Here is a 16,395-nt window from a genome sequence, read left to right on the forward strand (position 1 = left end):
TGTAAAGCCTTTAGAGCCTTTCATCCTGTGTGTTTCCACTGTGTTCCTTTAGATGAATCTCAGGTCCCTGATTCACATCTATTCTCTTGTGTTGAAAGGTCAGTGGCACCCTTGTTATATGAATATAATCCACCGTTCTCCCGAACTTCAGAATCGTTTCCAAAACTCCCGGGCAAAATTCATATAGCTCAGGGTGCAGACAAATGTTAGCATTATTATAAAGAGCACTCTCCCTACACAAATACAAGCCTGGACATCCCAAATTACGTTGTTTAAAATAAACCAGCGTTTACTGAAGATCTGAATAGTTTTGAAGACATGATTCCAATTGCAGACATAATTCTCAACCTGTAGCCTCACTGTAACATTGACGATGTAATTCATGCCCAGCTTCCTGCAGCAGGTGGACAAGTCCATTTAACAGATACTCAAGGAATCCACCGTGCCTGAAGAGAGTACAAAGTGCCCAGTGGTGTTTCCTGGGGCACCACTGTCGCAGCGAACCTTGCACTGTCCCACGGTGGTGCTTCCCAGCTGGGAGGAAACTCTGCCAGCTCTGCCTGGTTTGCAGGGTGGGTCTGGTGTCTTCTCATCATAAATTGCACCTGGAATGACTTTCAGTGCAGCAGTTTCAGAATCCTTGGTTGAGTGTTGCCTCCAAACCGTGAAAGTTCGTTTCCTGGCTGAGGGGAGGGACTCAAGTAGAGGTGCTGTATGACCAAGAAAGTCCCATTTGTGCTATCTGGAAAAGAGGCTTATAACCATTTTGAGAGGGAACACCATGATTTTCCAGTACTTGTGGCAATCATTGCTAACAAAAATGAGAACCGATACCTGTTTGGGTTAAGGGAAATGCTTAGGACAGAGTAAGACACCAATGCTGATAGTAAATCCAGTTTGCAGTTGTTTTTGGAATTTGGAGGGCAGGGATTGGTTGGGGGGGGGGGGGGCTGTTTGTTTTGGTTGTGGGGTTTTTGTAGGTGTTTTTTTGGGTTTTTGTGGTTTGTTTTGTTTTTGTTGTTGTTGGTTGGTTGGCTTTTTGTTCCAAGTGTACGGTTGTACCTCTGCATTCTAGTGTTTAAATGTAAGTGGACAGTTATTTACTGCTTCCTAATCTTTGTGTTAGCAATCCTGACTGTATTTTAGAACACTTATTACTGAAAAACTTGTGGTAAATTTTTATCTTCTCAGTGTTTGCCATGAGTATTCATGGAGATTTACAGCCTCAGAGGATGGGTAAGGTTGGAAGGGATCTCAGTGGGTCATCTGGGCCAACCTGCCTGCTCGAGCAGGGCTATTCCGCAGCACAGGGCACAGCATTGTGTCCAGGTGATTCCTGAGTACCTCCAGAGATAGAAACTCGACAACCTCTGGGCAACTGGTTCCCATGCACGGTTACTGCACAGTGAAGTTGTTTCTCAGGAGGAACTTCCTGCCTGTCAGTTTCTGCTCTCTTGTCCTATTGCCCAGCGCCACCGAGAAGAGCCTGGCCCATCCTCTGAGGGCACACGCCCCCCCTTCCCCCTTTAAATATTTATACACATTAATGAACTCCTCTCTTGTCATCTCTTCTCGAGGCGCAGATTCATCTGCTGGCCCTGGCCGATGCCGGCTATTTACCTTCACTTACGGAGAAGTTCGTGACCAGTTCCTTACAGGCGGCCCAGCGCTGTCCTTGGCGTGGCGGGTGTGTTATTTGTGCGCGGCGAGCGGGGCACACGTAAATCATGTGCCCGCGGCTGAAGCCACCCCTGGGGCCGAGGGGCCGCTCTCCGCCCCTCACAGCTCCCCCGGCCCGGCCCGGCCCGCAGGGAGCGCAGGACCCGCCGCGGAAGCGCCGCCTCGGGCGGCCTCGCCACGGGCCCGTCCAGGCGCCCCCGGCCCCGAGCCCAGCCCAGCCCAGCCCAGCCCAGCCCAGCCCAGCGCAGCCCGGGGCGGGCCGGGGGCGGTGCCGGTGCGCGGGGCGGGCCGCGAGGCGTGTCCGCGGGAGGGCGGCGGTGCCACGGCCGCCACCGGCCCCAGCCCCTCCTCGGCCTCCGCCGCGGCCGCACCAGGTAAGCGCCGCCGTCCCCTCCTCTCCCCTCGGCGGCACCTGCGTGGGGCGGCGGGGGGCGGCCGGGAGTTTCCCGCTGAGGGGCGCCGGGGAGGGAGGGAGGGGTGCGGTGCCGCGGTGCCCCACCCGCTGCTCTGTCGCCCCGGGTCCCGGCGCCGAGCCCCGGCCGCGGGTGGGCCCCTCTGGCGGCGCGGGGAGCGCGGCCCGGCCGGCCCCGTTCCCCGGACCCCGCGGGGCGTGCGGCGGGACCCGCTCCGCCAGCCCTCGGCGCCTCCGGAGCCGAAGCGGAGCCGGGCTGGGCTGTTGGAGGCTATTCGGTAACAGCCTCGGCCATAAATGATTAACAGCGGCCGGGAGCCGGGTGTCGGCGGGCGGAGCCGCCCGTGCGCTGGGCCGGCGGAGCGGAGCGCTGGGTCCCGAACCGCCGCCGGGGGCTCCGGCACGGCTGGAGCGCCGCTCCACACCGCAAGGTGGGCACGGAGCTGCTCTGCCTCAGCTGCTGCTTCGGCATAAATACACCCTTCGGCGTTCTTTTATAGCTCTGCCAGGGTAAAAGACCGCCAGGATGATAGGGGGTTTTTGTTACTGATTTTGTGTTTGGTTTAGGGTGTGTTGGGTTTTTTAAGTCTTTATTGTATTTTTTACTATGCATTAAACAAAAATTAGTAGGGATGGAATTCGTTGATAAGCAGTGGCAGCTGGCAGTGCTCTCTTACTCTCTATCAGAATGCAGTGCCTCTTTTGTTGAGCTGTAAATTAATAGTGCAAGCTCCTTCCCCACCCTCAGCCTCGTCACTTGGAGATGTGAATCACTTGTACTACCAGATTTGTTTTCTTTAGGAGAACTAACAGGCACCACAGAAAATCCATCTGTTTCATTCCAGGTTACATTCCACTGGATTGATTTGGTTCATTTCAGCTTAAAAATGTGCTTCAAGGCAACTAATAGTCTTCTGTGGGAATTTTTTTTGGTCAACTTTTAAATTTGAATTACCAGTTTATGCAAGAAGCGTTTTTCTTCTGTTTCTTTGAGTTCTTAATGCAGTTATAAAGTATTTTCCAAAACATGGTGATTCAAGAAAGTAGACTAAAAACTTTCTACACAGAAAGTGGAAAACGCTGCTGCAACGTAGAACGTCAGGTTAACTAGGAATGTATTTGCACTGTCCATGAAAGAAATTCTGGATGGCAACCTGTTGAATGCCACTAACTGGTCTTCAAGCTGCTGTGAGCAGGACACTGTGCCCTTGCCAGGATTGTTTCTGTGAATGCAGTCAAACCGTGCAAATGCGGAATGATTTCCAGGTCAGAACAGGTTGATGAATTTAGTGAGGCGCCATCACAAACTGCTGGAGCTGAACGCTGCTGCGAGTGCTCTGCCACTAATTGTGCTGGGGAAGTGGAAGGAGTTTGGCCCTTTGAGAACAGCAGGATCTGTTAAATGTAATGAGACACTAATCAAGATAAGGCTTATACTGTGTCAGGTGCTGTAGAACTGTGTAAGGAGGTAAGGTCACAACTTGGGGAAATTTACTGCATAAAAAAATGCTGTGATTAAGATGAATTAAACTGAGTACCCTTCAAAATGTCCTCGGGGTTATCCTTAAGTGAAGGGTTTGTTTCCATAGTCCTTATGCCTTATGTCCAGGCAGATGCCTGAGAATAAATGTGCTTGAGAATGATTGTTTTGTCTGATATACAGTAATGAGGCTGAAAATTGAACACAAACATCATGCTGTGTTGAGAGGTTTGGTTCTGAATGTGCATCGGTTCTTCTTATCTAGTCCTTTTTGCTTAAAGAAACGGAAACAAGGCTATGTCAGGACACCTTCCTGCTGTTTGCCAGATTTTAAGGAAATGCTTGTCTGGAACTGAAGTTGATTCAGGCCTGTTTTTAAGAGAAAGTACAAAGTTCCCAGTGGCCTACGATGTGTTTTATATTTTCTTCAAGTTTTTTCTCTAGCAGTCATGGAAGTACCAAACCTGTGGCTGTCAGCAGTTGTAGACAGTCTGTGTTTGGTATTAATTCCTGCAAATTGTTATGTTTGCGTATCTTTTCACCCACACATGGCCTCTGTTGTCATTCTAAGGGACTGTGTTTCTTGGTGTGTTTTCAGAGGCCACCTCTTAGACATCTTTTCACACTGTTAGCAATGTTAGTCATGCAGAATACAAAAAAGCCCACCTCAGTCATGTTCTCAAAACAATCTGCTGTAGTGCTTTACAAATCTAAAGGAAAGGTCAAACTCCACTTTTCACTGTGCACTGGAGGATAAAAGTAAAGCTGTGTAATGACTTGGAGCAGAACACCAAAAGGCAGTGAGACTTTGCACGAAGATCTAGAGAAAAAAAATAACAGTTAACTGTTAATTGTAGTTTATTTGTAGTTGAGATCAAAGGTTTTATTTCCCACATTACTATTGAGAAATATGGCCCTTGTCTGGTGCTACTCTCTCCTCTGTTTTTCTGCACTGTTCTAATGCTTCAGTTTCTCTGTTCCTCCTGCCCTCCTTCCTCAGATGCTTCACCAGCTTTCTCACAGTTTTCTTCTTCTAGTATAAAAAGAAACAGTAGTGAAATACCTTCATTTTAGACTGCACACCTTCTCCCGTTAAAAGTTGTTTGAAAGCAATGCTCCATATCATTATTAAATCAAAGAATTTGGATCCTGAACTTCACTAAGATTAACGGGGGCTTTGCGTGTCACACCTCTATGCCCTGTGGGTTTCCGAGCACCTTGAGCTTCAAGATGTGCAGCATTGTTTAGCTTCTACTTTGCATTGGCAAGAGTCTCTTTACAGTCCTCAGAACGGTAAGCTCTTGTTTTGGAGAGCATGAGATGAGGGGGTGTGCAGTTACCTTGGGGGTGTATTTGTCATGGCAGGACTTTTACTTCCGATGTATATATGGGAGTGGCGTTGTGGCTGCCTCCTACAGCAAAAATGTTGGCCCTTACCTAGTCTTGTAACATGCCAAGGACCTGCTCCTTGCCTGATGTAATTTGATAAGGTGGTCAGAAGAGCTAAATGTAACTGGCACCTTGACCGGTGGTGTGTGCAAAATACATTGTTTGGTTTCAGTGCTGTTGTGGGAGCACAGGGAATATAAATTTTGGGACGTGGCAAGGAGCTGGGGAGTGAAAACTGCCACTTTTTGACAGTTTAGTTTCATGGTATGTGGGTGGAACATACGTGAAAGAGGGCAAGTCTGTCAGGTGTAGCTCTTGTTTCTGAATGGAAATGCAGTAATTCTCTAGTTCTGGATATGGGTTAGAAGAAATCTATTCTAGGTTATTAGCTTCCACTGTAATTTCTGCCGAAAGTTTGTCCATGTGAGGCTTGTTTAGAAACTGTAGTGAAATCATGTGTGCAAGTCCCATTTTGAATGTGTGTGTGCCTTTGCATGTAAAGTCTGGGAACTGAAGTGACATTGGGGCAGGCAGAAAAGTAAAACATTTTTTCCTTCTGGGAAGCTGTTGGCAGATGTAATTAACTCTTTTTTTCTTTGTGAGGGACTTCAGAAACAGACTCCAAAATTAGAGTCTAATACTGGTTTCTCAGTATAAAAGAACTCTTTTTCTTGAATTGGCCATCTTATACTTTATAGGCAATGCCAAATTTGCTCAATTACTGAAGTGATTATTAGGCAACAGTGACAATGGTTTCACTTATTATCCCAGTACAATTACACTTTTACTAGATGTTGTACCAGAAAAAGCTCCTGATGATTTTCTGTTTATACAATAGTGCTGCAGACCCTAATTAGGGTTTGGGAATAAAGTCAAAACTCTGCAAGTATTTTAAGCTTCTCTTGTAAAACAACAGTAATATACAATGCCAGCCCATCTTTTTATAATACAAAAGAGACTAAAAATATGCTCTGTATGTACATAGTAGGAAAGGATTGTGGCATAACATTTTCAAAGCTTGTTCTTTTCTTGGTTTGCTTTTAACTGAAGCTCTGCAGTTTCTTCAAAAGCCATGAGTTACAAATGAAACTGCAATACTTTGTGACTCCTTGTCCTTTCCTTCAGACAAAAGGCCCTTTCAAACCATTGTGGAACAGTCACTGATTTTCATGTGGTCATTCAAGAAAAGGATAGTGATTGGCCTTCATAATAGGCCTTTCAGTACTCTGTCGAGTGGTTTGCTGGCTGAAAAAAATGCCAATGCCAGTGTACTGTGTCCGGTATTTGAATTACTGACGAATCAAATCTCCCAAGTGTTGGAAAGGTAAGAGTTCAAATGGCAAAGAAGCCTCACCTGTTTGTGAATACCAGTGTGCTGCTACCCAGAGTTGGGGAAAGATTTTGGCCTGTGTGAACTGGTAGAGTTTTATTTGATTTTCTCTGACTGAAGGTCTGTTCTGTTTCTTTTTTTTAGCAGTAACTTAAGCCTGGTGTTACTGTGAACTGTGTTTCTGAGAGGGTTGATGCTGTTTTATGTCCTGGGTGGAGTTGAGCAATGTTATCTGTTTGTGCTATGCATAGTCAAGTGAACTGTGAGTATGATTTCTTGGAAGGTGGCTCTCCTTGAAGGCTGTGGGTGTGTTTCAAGTTGACATTCAAGAAACTGCTGCCCCTGTTGTGTTGACAGCTCAGTCTCACGGAGTTATCTTTCTTTGCTGGTAAAGCCAATCTGCCTGGCAGCATTTCAAAATAAACACCTTGTGTTTGGGGTAGGTAGACTGGTGTTTGTTGGCCCAACCTTGTGTAAAATCCGTGCAAGAATTTATGATGCTCGAATGAGTCTTATCTGGAACACCACCAAAAGATACTGTTGGTGCTGTGAGGTATTTCCAAATGAGGATAGCTCTTCAAGATCCTAATTTTGTTAGAAATGTGTACAGTACTTGCCCTGAAGGTTCAACCCCGGAGCGACTGCCTGAATGCTGACTGTTGCACCTGGCTTTCATTGCTGCAGAAGAGTGGTTCATAGTGGCAGATCAAGACTTGGGAGTTTCTCATTGGTTAGGTACAACTGCCAACAGAGAGTATTTGGGCTCTGGATGACGAGCTCAAGCGCGTACTCAGATGGTTGTTTCAGACTAAATAATTTAGTGATACATAAAACCAGCTTTGTGTATGTACTGTCCTACACACATCCAGTTTGTGGCTTCCTCTTCTGCACTACACTTAAGTTATTCCCTTTTAGTATCTAAATTACAGTGCTGTGTATCATTCTCTGTATAAAATTAAATGCAATAAAACGGTTGCACATACAGTTTGGGCGTGGTGGCACTTCTCAGCTGGAATGTGTACAGAAGTTGTGGTTTATGGTAGCAGTGGAAAACTTACAAGTCGCAAAATGTCATCCCTAGGGGACTTCTCCTTTCTGTGTTGCTGAGGGAATAACTATCTTACACAGTAATACTAGCTTGTGTAGAATTTCATTTAGTTATCTTTAGGACAAAGCCTGAATGAAATGTTGCTGTTTCTGTTTTCTATTAATGACTTAGTTTTGGCTAGAAATTGTTTTGAATTGGCTGATTTGTTAAGGTGCTGTCATGACATTGGGCTTTGGTGTTAGAATTGGGGCTTGTGGTCCTTGCGCTAGATAGGTTGGAGTGAGAGATAGTGTGAAGATAGACTGCACAGCTCTGAGGTGCAGAGAAACTTCATCTGTTCCCACAGCTACTGAGGTCTCCCATGTGCTGCATGCACTTTGTTACTAGGATGAAAGAAGGAAACCTTCTTCTTGTTAAAATTCTCAAGGATTTCTTCCTCTACAATAACCAAATTATATTGTATACGAACACAGTGAAAGCCAGAAAAGACTGAATAACTCATCTGGCTAGCAGAAAGGCAGCCAGGGCTGAAAGGTAAGGAAAGAGCAGGAGAAAGGAGTCAGAAGATCAGATGTGTGCTGTCAGGTGTACAGACCTCTAGTGCAGGTGGGGCAAGAGATGCCCTGAAGAGATCTGAAGTTTGAGGCAAATGCAGATGAAATAGAGCAGCCACTGTGTGAGAAAAGTGCCTGTAGGCTTGTGAAGAGAGCAGAAGGTGGTGGTTGGAAGAAGCCCTGGTGGGAAGGAAGATTGTGCTTTTTGATACAAGATGATCGAAATTGTGAGCTATTTGGTCTGCATCACAGCATGGCTGGTAGCCTCATAAATTTTTCCTGTCGTAAAAGGCACGTGCCCTGAAACAGATGCAGTCTACATCCTCTGTAGCTGAGTTTTTGGGGAAGAGATATTTCAAGCTAAGGTCCTGTCAGACCTCTACATGTACTGGCAGTTTTGCACCACTTTGATGTGAGTAGAAGTTTGGTTCTATGTCCTTAGCCAAGAATATGACATGAGAGTCAGCTGTGGAGCAGGCTACAGCAGTGTGCTGCCATTCGTTCCACTGGGTGCTCAGTCCTGAAACTTCTGACTGTTCTGTGAGAAGGTTCAGAGTCCACAGGGTCTTCTAGGATGGAGTGTACTCTATATCGGGAAGTGTTGTTCTTTATTTTGTAGTAAAGAGAGTAATCCTACAAAACTAAGGAAGTTCTGAGCAAGGAAGGCTGTTTGGATGTGGATACTATCCCTGGAGGTGTTGAAGGCTAGTTTGGGTGAGGCTCTGGGCAACCTCATCTAGTAATTTACATTCCTGCCTGTGGCTTGAGGGTTGGAACTATGGGATGTTTAAAGTCCCTTCCAACTCAAACCATTGTGTGATTCCATGATTTGGCAGTCTGGGAAGTCATTCTGCTCTTGCATAGTCTGGCAAGGGATGGTCACGTATGTAAATTCATCAGTTGCATTGCCATGAGTACAACGTGGATTGCAGTGAAGAGATGACTGAAAGGGGACCTTGTCCATGTGTAAAAATATCTAAAGGGAGAGTCCCAAGAGGGTGGAACAGGTTCTTCTTGGTGGTGCCGAGCAATAGGGCAGGAGGCAAAGGGCAGAAAGTGATGCATGGGAAGTTCTACCTGAACATGAGAAGAACTTTACAGCGCAGTGACTGAGCACTGGAACAGATTGCCTGGAGAGGCTGAGGAGTCTCTTTCACTGGAGATACTCAACAACCTTCCAGACCTAATCCTGTGCAGTGTTCTCTAGCATGGCCCTGCTGGAGCAGGGAGGTTGGAGCAGATGACCCAGTGTGGTGGCTTCCAACACAACCCATTCTGTGATGTCTTGACAAAGAATGATGGGTTTCTGTTTTCTTTGTTTCTGGGATGAGGTTGATATTGGCATTTTTACACCTGATTCCCCACTCTCAAGTTAACCTATGCAACCATGATTATTTTGTGCATTACCTTACAGATGAGGAAATGTTAGAAATTTTTAATTGCTGTCCCAGTGTTGGATTTCCAGAGATGCTAAGTGCAGGAAATTACTATTGCAATTGTGTACAGTCAAGTCCTCTAAACATCAGCCTGTAAGTGAATGATGGAGCCTTCCAAAGTATTTTAGTGAGAATTGCTAAAAAGCAAAACATGATTTCTTAAGCTTTAACAAGGGACTTTTTAAATGAAAGAGGGATCATCTTGTAGTTGCAAGGTCTATTAAACTGCAGACGGGTTAGTCATTAGCATTGTTGCCTCATATTAAAAGAATGCAGCAATATAAACTCATTAGTTAAACTGAACAGCACACTTTTAAACTAGTGTTCACTATTTTAAGTGAATAATATCTTCTTCCATCTAGAGAACTGCTTGGCCTTGTATTAGAGATTTCTGTGAATTAAATTTAAAAAAAACACACCCTCACAATTGCTGTTACTGATGACAGAACCCAGACATTTTGTACAACTGTATGGTACAGTACTTCTGGGCTGAACTTGACCTACCTGTGCATCCTCACTGAGCTGGCTGTGAAGTCAGAGCCCAGCTCTGCAGAAGTAGTTCAGTAGAGGGAAATGGTCAAACATGTGATAGCAAGGGCTGTTTTTCTACATTGCCAAAAGACCTGGGCAAGGACAACTCATTTTGAAGGTCTGTAAGGTCAGAGTGTGGTGAGGGTGCTTCCCCACGTGTACGGGAGTGGGGCTCCTGCAGAGCTGCATTCCTTCTCCAGGCCTCTGGCTGACATGGGGAACCGCTGGAGCGGCCACCAGCTGGCAGCTGGGCTGCTTTGCAGGGGCTGTTGCTGAGTGTGCTGGTGTTGTTGGATTTTGTCTTTAAACAGATTTGGTACCAGACCCCATAAAAGGCTTTGCCTTTTGCTCGTTTGGGATTTTTTTCTGGGAGGGACCTGAGGGACTCTTATGTGTTACAGTTTTTGGCATTTTTGGTTTCCAGTACTAATCACAGAGCTTTGGGAAGGAATCTGCTGTTAATTGAAATGGAAAATACAGCAGATGGACTCCTTAAGACACAGGCCACAAATCATTAACTGTCTGTGTTAATACAAAGGTAGAAAGGTATCTGTTCATGAATTACAGTTTAACACCCCCTACCTCTGAAAAAAAACCAGCAGCACAACCACAGAAAGTTCCACCTTCATATAAGGAAGAACATCTTAACTGTGGGAGTGACTGTTCACTGGAACAGGTTTCCCAGAGATACCTGGAGATCTATTCAGGAACTGTCTGGATGCAATCCTGTGCAATATGCTCTGGGATAACCCTGCCTGAGCAGGGAGGTAGGTCCAGATGATCTGCTGCCTTCCCATCCAACTCTACCCAATCCATGACTCTGTGAAGAGATATAATCATCTCACTCCTATTTTGAAATTTGCTAATTCTACTTTTAATCCTCAGTTTTTACAGTGTGGTGTATTTCTGAACATACACCAGGAGTTGCTTCTCTGGCTTCTCAAGTTCATTGACTTTGGTAATTCACTAGAAGAAGTGTACTTAGTCCTAAGGTGGTTGAGAAAATTTTAGTATTTAATATATTGGTGGTCAAGGTGAACATGAGGTGGTCAGGCATGTGCATGCATCTGCAGCTATGGATGCTGAGGGATTTGCTTACATGTGAAAGTGTCAGTTGTTCATACCAAGGACCAGAGTTATGGGTGATGTTGAGCAGAGCCCCCAACATGCAGGTACATCTGTGAAAGCCAGGAGACCTTGTAAACAAGAAAGATGGGTTGTAGTTACTGTGTGCCACTCCTCTCTTCTACTGCAGCAGTGAATTAATATCTTAAAATGGAAAAATAAATAACATCAACGTGCAATAACTTTGCAAAGCTAAAACAGACAGAAGGCTGATAATTCGCATAGCAGAGGTTGGGCTAGAGATGGTTGCCTGGCCACACAGTGTGCGTGTAATGTCTTCCATGCAAACCTATCTGTCATTAAATGGGGTGGTACTTATTTTAGTGAAAAATATTCAGACCATATCATGTGGGTGAGTGGTTATTACTGGAATAAACTTTACTTTTGGTATCTCAAAGGCACTTGGAGCAGAGGTGCCGAGTCATAGATCAGTTGCTGAGGCTCAGTGTCAGCAGTAAATGCATGTTTGTTCCTAGGAAAGTAAATGGAGACATGAATTCAGAATAAATGATCCGTATAGAAGATGCTGTGCCAATAAACTGAGGCAAACTCCAGTCTGCTTTAACAAAGGTTTATCTGAGTTTCCTGAACGCGTTCCAGGTTTGCACCAGCACCTACTTGTTTTTATCCAAACTTATTAGCAGAATAGAAAACCACACTGTATTTTTGCTTTATTTTACCCAGTATCCTTCATAACTGTAATACTAACACAAGCATTTCAGCTGAAGCCCAGGCTGAAATAATTTAAACCATCACTGAAACAGTCTGAAGTTCCAGTGTGAGAAATTAGCTTTAAAACTTTGGGTGTTATTTTGTTATTTGTATGTTATTCCCATGAAAAGGCTGCTTTGACGAACAAATTCCTGTTCCATGGAACCTTCTGTCTCAGGTCTGTGAGAGCTGTGTTTTCCTTTGTGATGTGAAATACCACATGAGAATGAGATCTCATTAACACCCATGGCTGAGTCTGACCAAGATCCCTTGGGTAATTTTGCTCCTCCTTCCTATTAAAGCTTCAAGAGAGGCTAGAGTTATATTTACATTTGTAAATTGATTTCATCCTTCATTTTTGTTCATTATGATCCCATTCTTAGAATCTGAATGCACAAGACAAGAGTATTTCTGCATTCTAGGTGGAGAAGGGTTGGAGTTTTATAGAAGAAGGAATATGTCTAATCTCTGTGCTGTACAAGTATTCTTTGTGGTTGTGTTCAGCTCTTGTAGGACTGTCAGGAAGAAGTGTGAAACTGCTCAGGTGATGGCAGTCTGGGAGTTCTTAATCCTCCTCCTGTCCACACACCAAGGCAACAACAGTGGAGTGAAGTGGAACTGGACTTGAGGATCTGTTGCTGCTGCCCTGCTCAGCCCTGGCATAGTGCTTTCTTTCTGAGCAGGATGCAGTCCCTCTCCGATGGGAGGGATGCAGAGTGTATATCCCTCTGCTGGGCTACTTCCCAGTAAAGGTTCCCAGGGGGTACTCTATTCTTTGAACCTCACCCACTTACACTATTACAAAGGCATACTCAGCACATGATATTGTGTTGACAAACAGTTCTACTTTTCACAGAAGTGGTGTGATGTTTGTTCAGAAGCCCAGCAATGGTGGCAGCAGACCAAGTTCCCTGAAGCCCCTTTATGTCTGTGTCATAGTGTAACTTTCAGGGGGCATCTTCCGATGTGGTCTCTACTTGGGGCTTTTTGGTGATTTTAATACTTATTTATTGTAACCTTTGATATTGGGTACTGCACAATAAAACCCAATATCAGCTGGATGTCAGTAGGAGGAAAAGTTGAAACTTGTTCTGCAGAGTTGAGCTTTTTAATGCACTCTGTGACTCCCAATACCTGCATGCTGTGTGTCTTAAGCACAGGTCTGCTGTAGCTGGCCTGTCTTGCTTTTGGCACTGATCTCACTGTCTTACCTGTGGGACTACGGTGCTGTCTGCTGAATGGCAGCATAAACTCAGTATCCACAGCCTTGATGGATGCACCACACACTGGTTGTGTGCAGTAGTCACCCTTTGTCTGCTAAACTAACCCCTCATTCACTTCAAAGCATATGCCCTCAGACATATCCTCTCTGCTTAATTGAAAAAGCAGATAATTTTAACTTTTTTATAAAGCATCATTTACGTGCTTTTCTTTCTCAGAATGTGATTATGTCTTGAAATGTTTGTGCAAAAAGATATAGATTGACTTTACTATTAAGACAATGTCTACATTTGATTTGGAGCAACTTTTAAAAATTGCCTTATAAAATGCTGAATAAAAACCATTTGACAGAGTGAGGACACAACTGATTTTGCTTAAGTGTGCAAAGTAAGAAGTACTGCTTCCTTCAGAAGCTTCTCTCCTTCTGTTGGGAGACTGAAGACTGATTACATGGAGGATGTGCCAGTTTGAAGATAGTGCTGATTGCACTTGCATGGAAAATGAGCTATTTCAGCTGTTGTTCATTGCAGACACTGTAAAACTGTTGATTGTTCTGATGTGCTTTTCTGACCAGAAAATAACATTGCGGATTTTTTTTTTTCTATTTAGTTACACTTTTTATCATCAACCTTTAGTTATAAGGTTGCGTTCTGTGTATATGAACGTACTCAAATTTACTTGGATCCATAGTGATATTTCTAATAAATCCATGGATGTTATTTTTAACTTCTTAGCAGTTGTACTGTCTGAGACCCATTATTTTTGAATTCCAAAGCCTCGGTAAGGGGAAGCTCTCCTGACAGATTGACCTTGCAAAGTGGCAAGTAAAACTCACAGTGGACTCCCAAGTGGCAGAGGAAGGCAGTTTTCACACTGAGGCATGGAGAGTCCACAGATTATACAGAATATTTTCCTCACTCTTTTTAGGATCTTGTGGCCCCTGGAGTGTACAGATCCCATACCTCCTCTAGGCACTGAACACATCCTGGCTCGTCAGGGTATCAGCAATTGCCTTTACTAGAGCTTTCTAGGTTTGTGGTGTTGCTTGGTTACATAATTCCCACAACTCTCAAATAAAGAAAATAAAGCAAATACTAAAAAAAAAAAATAAATCCGCCTGGTTTCTATTTATGGGCTAGGCTACTGTACAGATCCAAGCAAAATGGAATTGTAAATCCTCTACAGGTTCTTCAACGGACTTTTTTTTTCCTCAGGTATTCCACTTGACTACTCCCAAAAGCTTTCTATTTTCAGTATGTTTTATATTGAACAACTTCTAGGATTCAGCACAAACTCATCAAGTTCAGAAGCTGGAATCTTGGCTTGTGTCATCAGCCAGTCTTGGTAACTCCAAGCTGGGATACCTTTTCAGATAGACTTTACGTGCACCCTTAGGGCAGGGGAGAGCAGGCAAATCTTAGCATGGAATATGTTAGGGAGTATTTTCTTTAGTAATGATGATAATGAACTATCATAACCATTTGGCTAAGGATGTCATGGCATTTTTTTAATATTTCCAAATGTAGCTTCAGAAGTCCTCACCTGCCCTTAAAGAGAATAATTTTGGCGTGTGGGCTCATGTTTCAGGGAAAATTCTCGTCTTAATCTCAATTAGCTGGTCTTGACAAAGTACACAGACACTCTGAGAATTTGATTATAGCATATATCTCTGGGTAGCTATTCTGTTGCTATCCCTGCTCCACCAAAAAGTTCTGCAAACTGAAAGGTTTTTTATCACTTCCAGGCTGAGATAGATAACTCTTAGGAGAGTCACTCTATTGCTGTGTAACTAATGAGTTTAAGTTGATTTTCATGAAGTTAACTCCTGAAATAAGGCATTTTTGGGAAATTGTGGATGAGTTGCTTAGTGAAGAGAGCTTTCCATAAATCTGCTAGGATCGCAGACAGTGTACCTGGTTATGGTGCAGTTGGTTAGAGAAACCCTCTTAGTTTCTGAGAGTGGAGAAAACTAAAATAAATGGATATATCTGTGAGTCAGACAGAGATTGAGGAAAGATAAACACATCCAAATAAAATATTCCCAGCTGTGGAAAAAACTATCCTAGTCCATCTATCAGAAGTATGGTATGTATATGAAGCAGAGAGCAGTTCTTCTAGGAAGTAGAACTTGGGTTGCCCTGTGTTCATTGTCTGAGAACTTGTGCTTCAGTGGGGCCCATAACTCAGTCCTCAAGCCTTTCTGGGCTTCCAGTGGGTCCAGTTCTTCTAACGGTGGAGAGATTTCTCATCTGGGGAGATACTAGGTGTTCAGTGGTGTGATGTTGAATTTCCAGTGTGATCTGGCTCATCTACGTCTGTGTTACTGATCTGTTCTGGCTCCAGCACTGTCAGGAGGAATTGGCTTACGTCCGTAGTGCTTTGAGTAAATTGTCAACTGACGTTACTTAGGGTGATTAAGAGACTGAAATAATGAGAGATCACTGGTAGGAGAAGAAAGGTGCTTACAGACAGGTGAACATGAATTCTATCATTTGCCAAATTGTGATGTTGTCTGACTTGTGTCACTGAACAGAAATCTGGTATAGGATGAGAGGTGGTCTGGTCCTGAAGCTTTTATTTGGTTGTTTTCCAATCCTAATGTGAACAGATTGTTTTGCTATACAGTCTGTGGTAAATACCAGATGAGGATGGTTTTAGACAAAAAGCCTTATGCTGCTTTACAATCGTATACATCTTTTGTTGCAGCAAGAAGTGCATGTTGTAAATGTCGATATAGATTGTCCTCTGAAGGCTGAATCCTGCCTAGTGTGCTTTGCACTGCATGCCTTGGCTGGGTTTTGAAACTGCATTGCACAAAATGGAGCATCTTGGGTTAAAGGCAGGCAGAGTTCAGCTTTGGAAGCTGTTGTTACTAATTGATACTGGCAGGATCTTACCACTGTGTTGAAGTGTAGCAGTGACAGACAAGGAGAAACCCGGATTTACTTTGACTACATCAGAACTTACAGTCTTTGTTGGATGTAAGGCTGAGAGTAGATGTCTTAAGATCTGACTGTCAAAGGAAGTGAAGTTTGCTTTCCATGTGCTAAACAGCTGCATTGGTAGTTAGGGAAATGTGACTCATTGGTTAGGCCAAAATCAAAATTCGGAAAAGGGCCAAAAAAACCCTTTTCTGTGCCATAATCATCAACAAAATCTCACTTTTTTGTGGACCCACAGACTGTAAATGGCCTTTGCAGTCATTCATATCAGCATTCTGAAGATCCTCTGCCTTGGGCTGACTTTCTTCTCACCTAGATGTTCCATCGGTGGCCTCACCGAAGAAATATCCTGAAGTGAAAGCTAGCTGTGTATAGTCCAATGTTTCCTTGTGTTATCAGCATTCATCCCAGCTCAGTATGCCTCTGATTCCATTATAAACATAGCTTTTAATATTTTCTTTAAAATAAGCAAAACCCCAACCCAAAACAGAAGCCAAACAAACTGTTCTTAACAGACTCTGACAACTTCCAGTTAA

General features: G+C 44.0%; 1 protein-coding gene and 1 long non-coding RNA gene across 6 annotated transcripts in view; one reads left to right on the plus strand and one right to left on the minus strand.

Moving 5' to 3' along the window:
- Positions 1-263: 263 nt before the first annotated feature.
- Positions 264-1,724, minus strand: LOC310911817. Its single transcript, XR_014590589.1, has 2 exons — positions 1,621-1,724; positions 264-683 (listed from the first exon to the last, which is right to left on the minus strand). It is a non-coding gene; the product is annotated as an uncharacterized lncRNA (long non-coding RNA).
- Positions 1,725-1,968: 244 nt separating this feature from the next.
- The window catches only part of SPATS2L (spermatogenesis associated serine rich 2 like), a 77,872-nt gene continuing 63,445 nt past the window's right edge, over positions 1,969-16,395 (plus strand). Inside the window, exons 1-2 of one of the 5 annotated variants that reach the window (XM_083865462.1) lie at positions 2,039-2,054; positions 2,938-3,560. The gene's annotated coding sequence lies outside the window, so the exon portion shown is untranslated. Of the gene's footprint in view, positions 2,055-2,500; positions 2,524-2,937; positions 3,561-6,435; positions 6,554-16,395 lie in introns of those variants that run through there. The other 4 variants (XM_083865460.1, XM_083865464.1, XM_083865463.1 and 1 more) reach the window with 4 other exon arrangements.

The sequence above is a fragment of the Zosterops lateralis genome, assembly GCF_965231275.1.
Source record: "Zosterops lateralis genome assembly, chromosome: 7".
Classification (NCBI taxonomy): Eukaryota; Metazoa; Chordata; class Aves; order Passeriformes; family Zosteropidae; genus Zosterops; species Zosterops lateralis.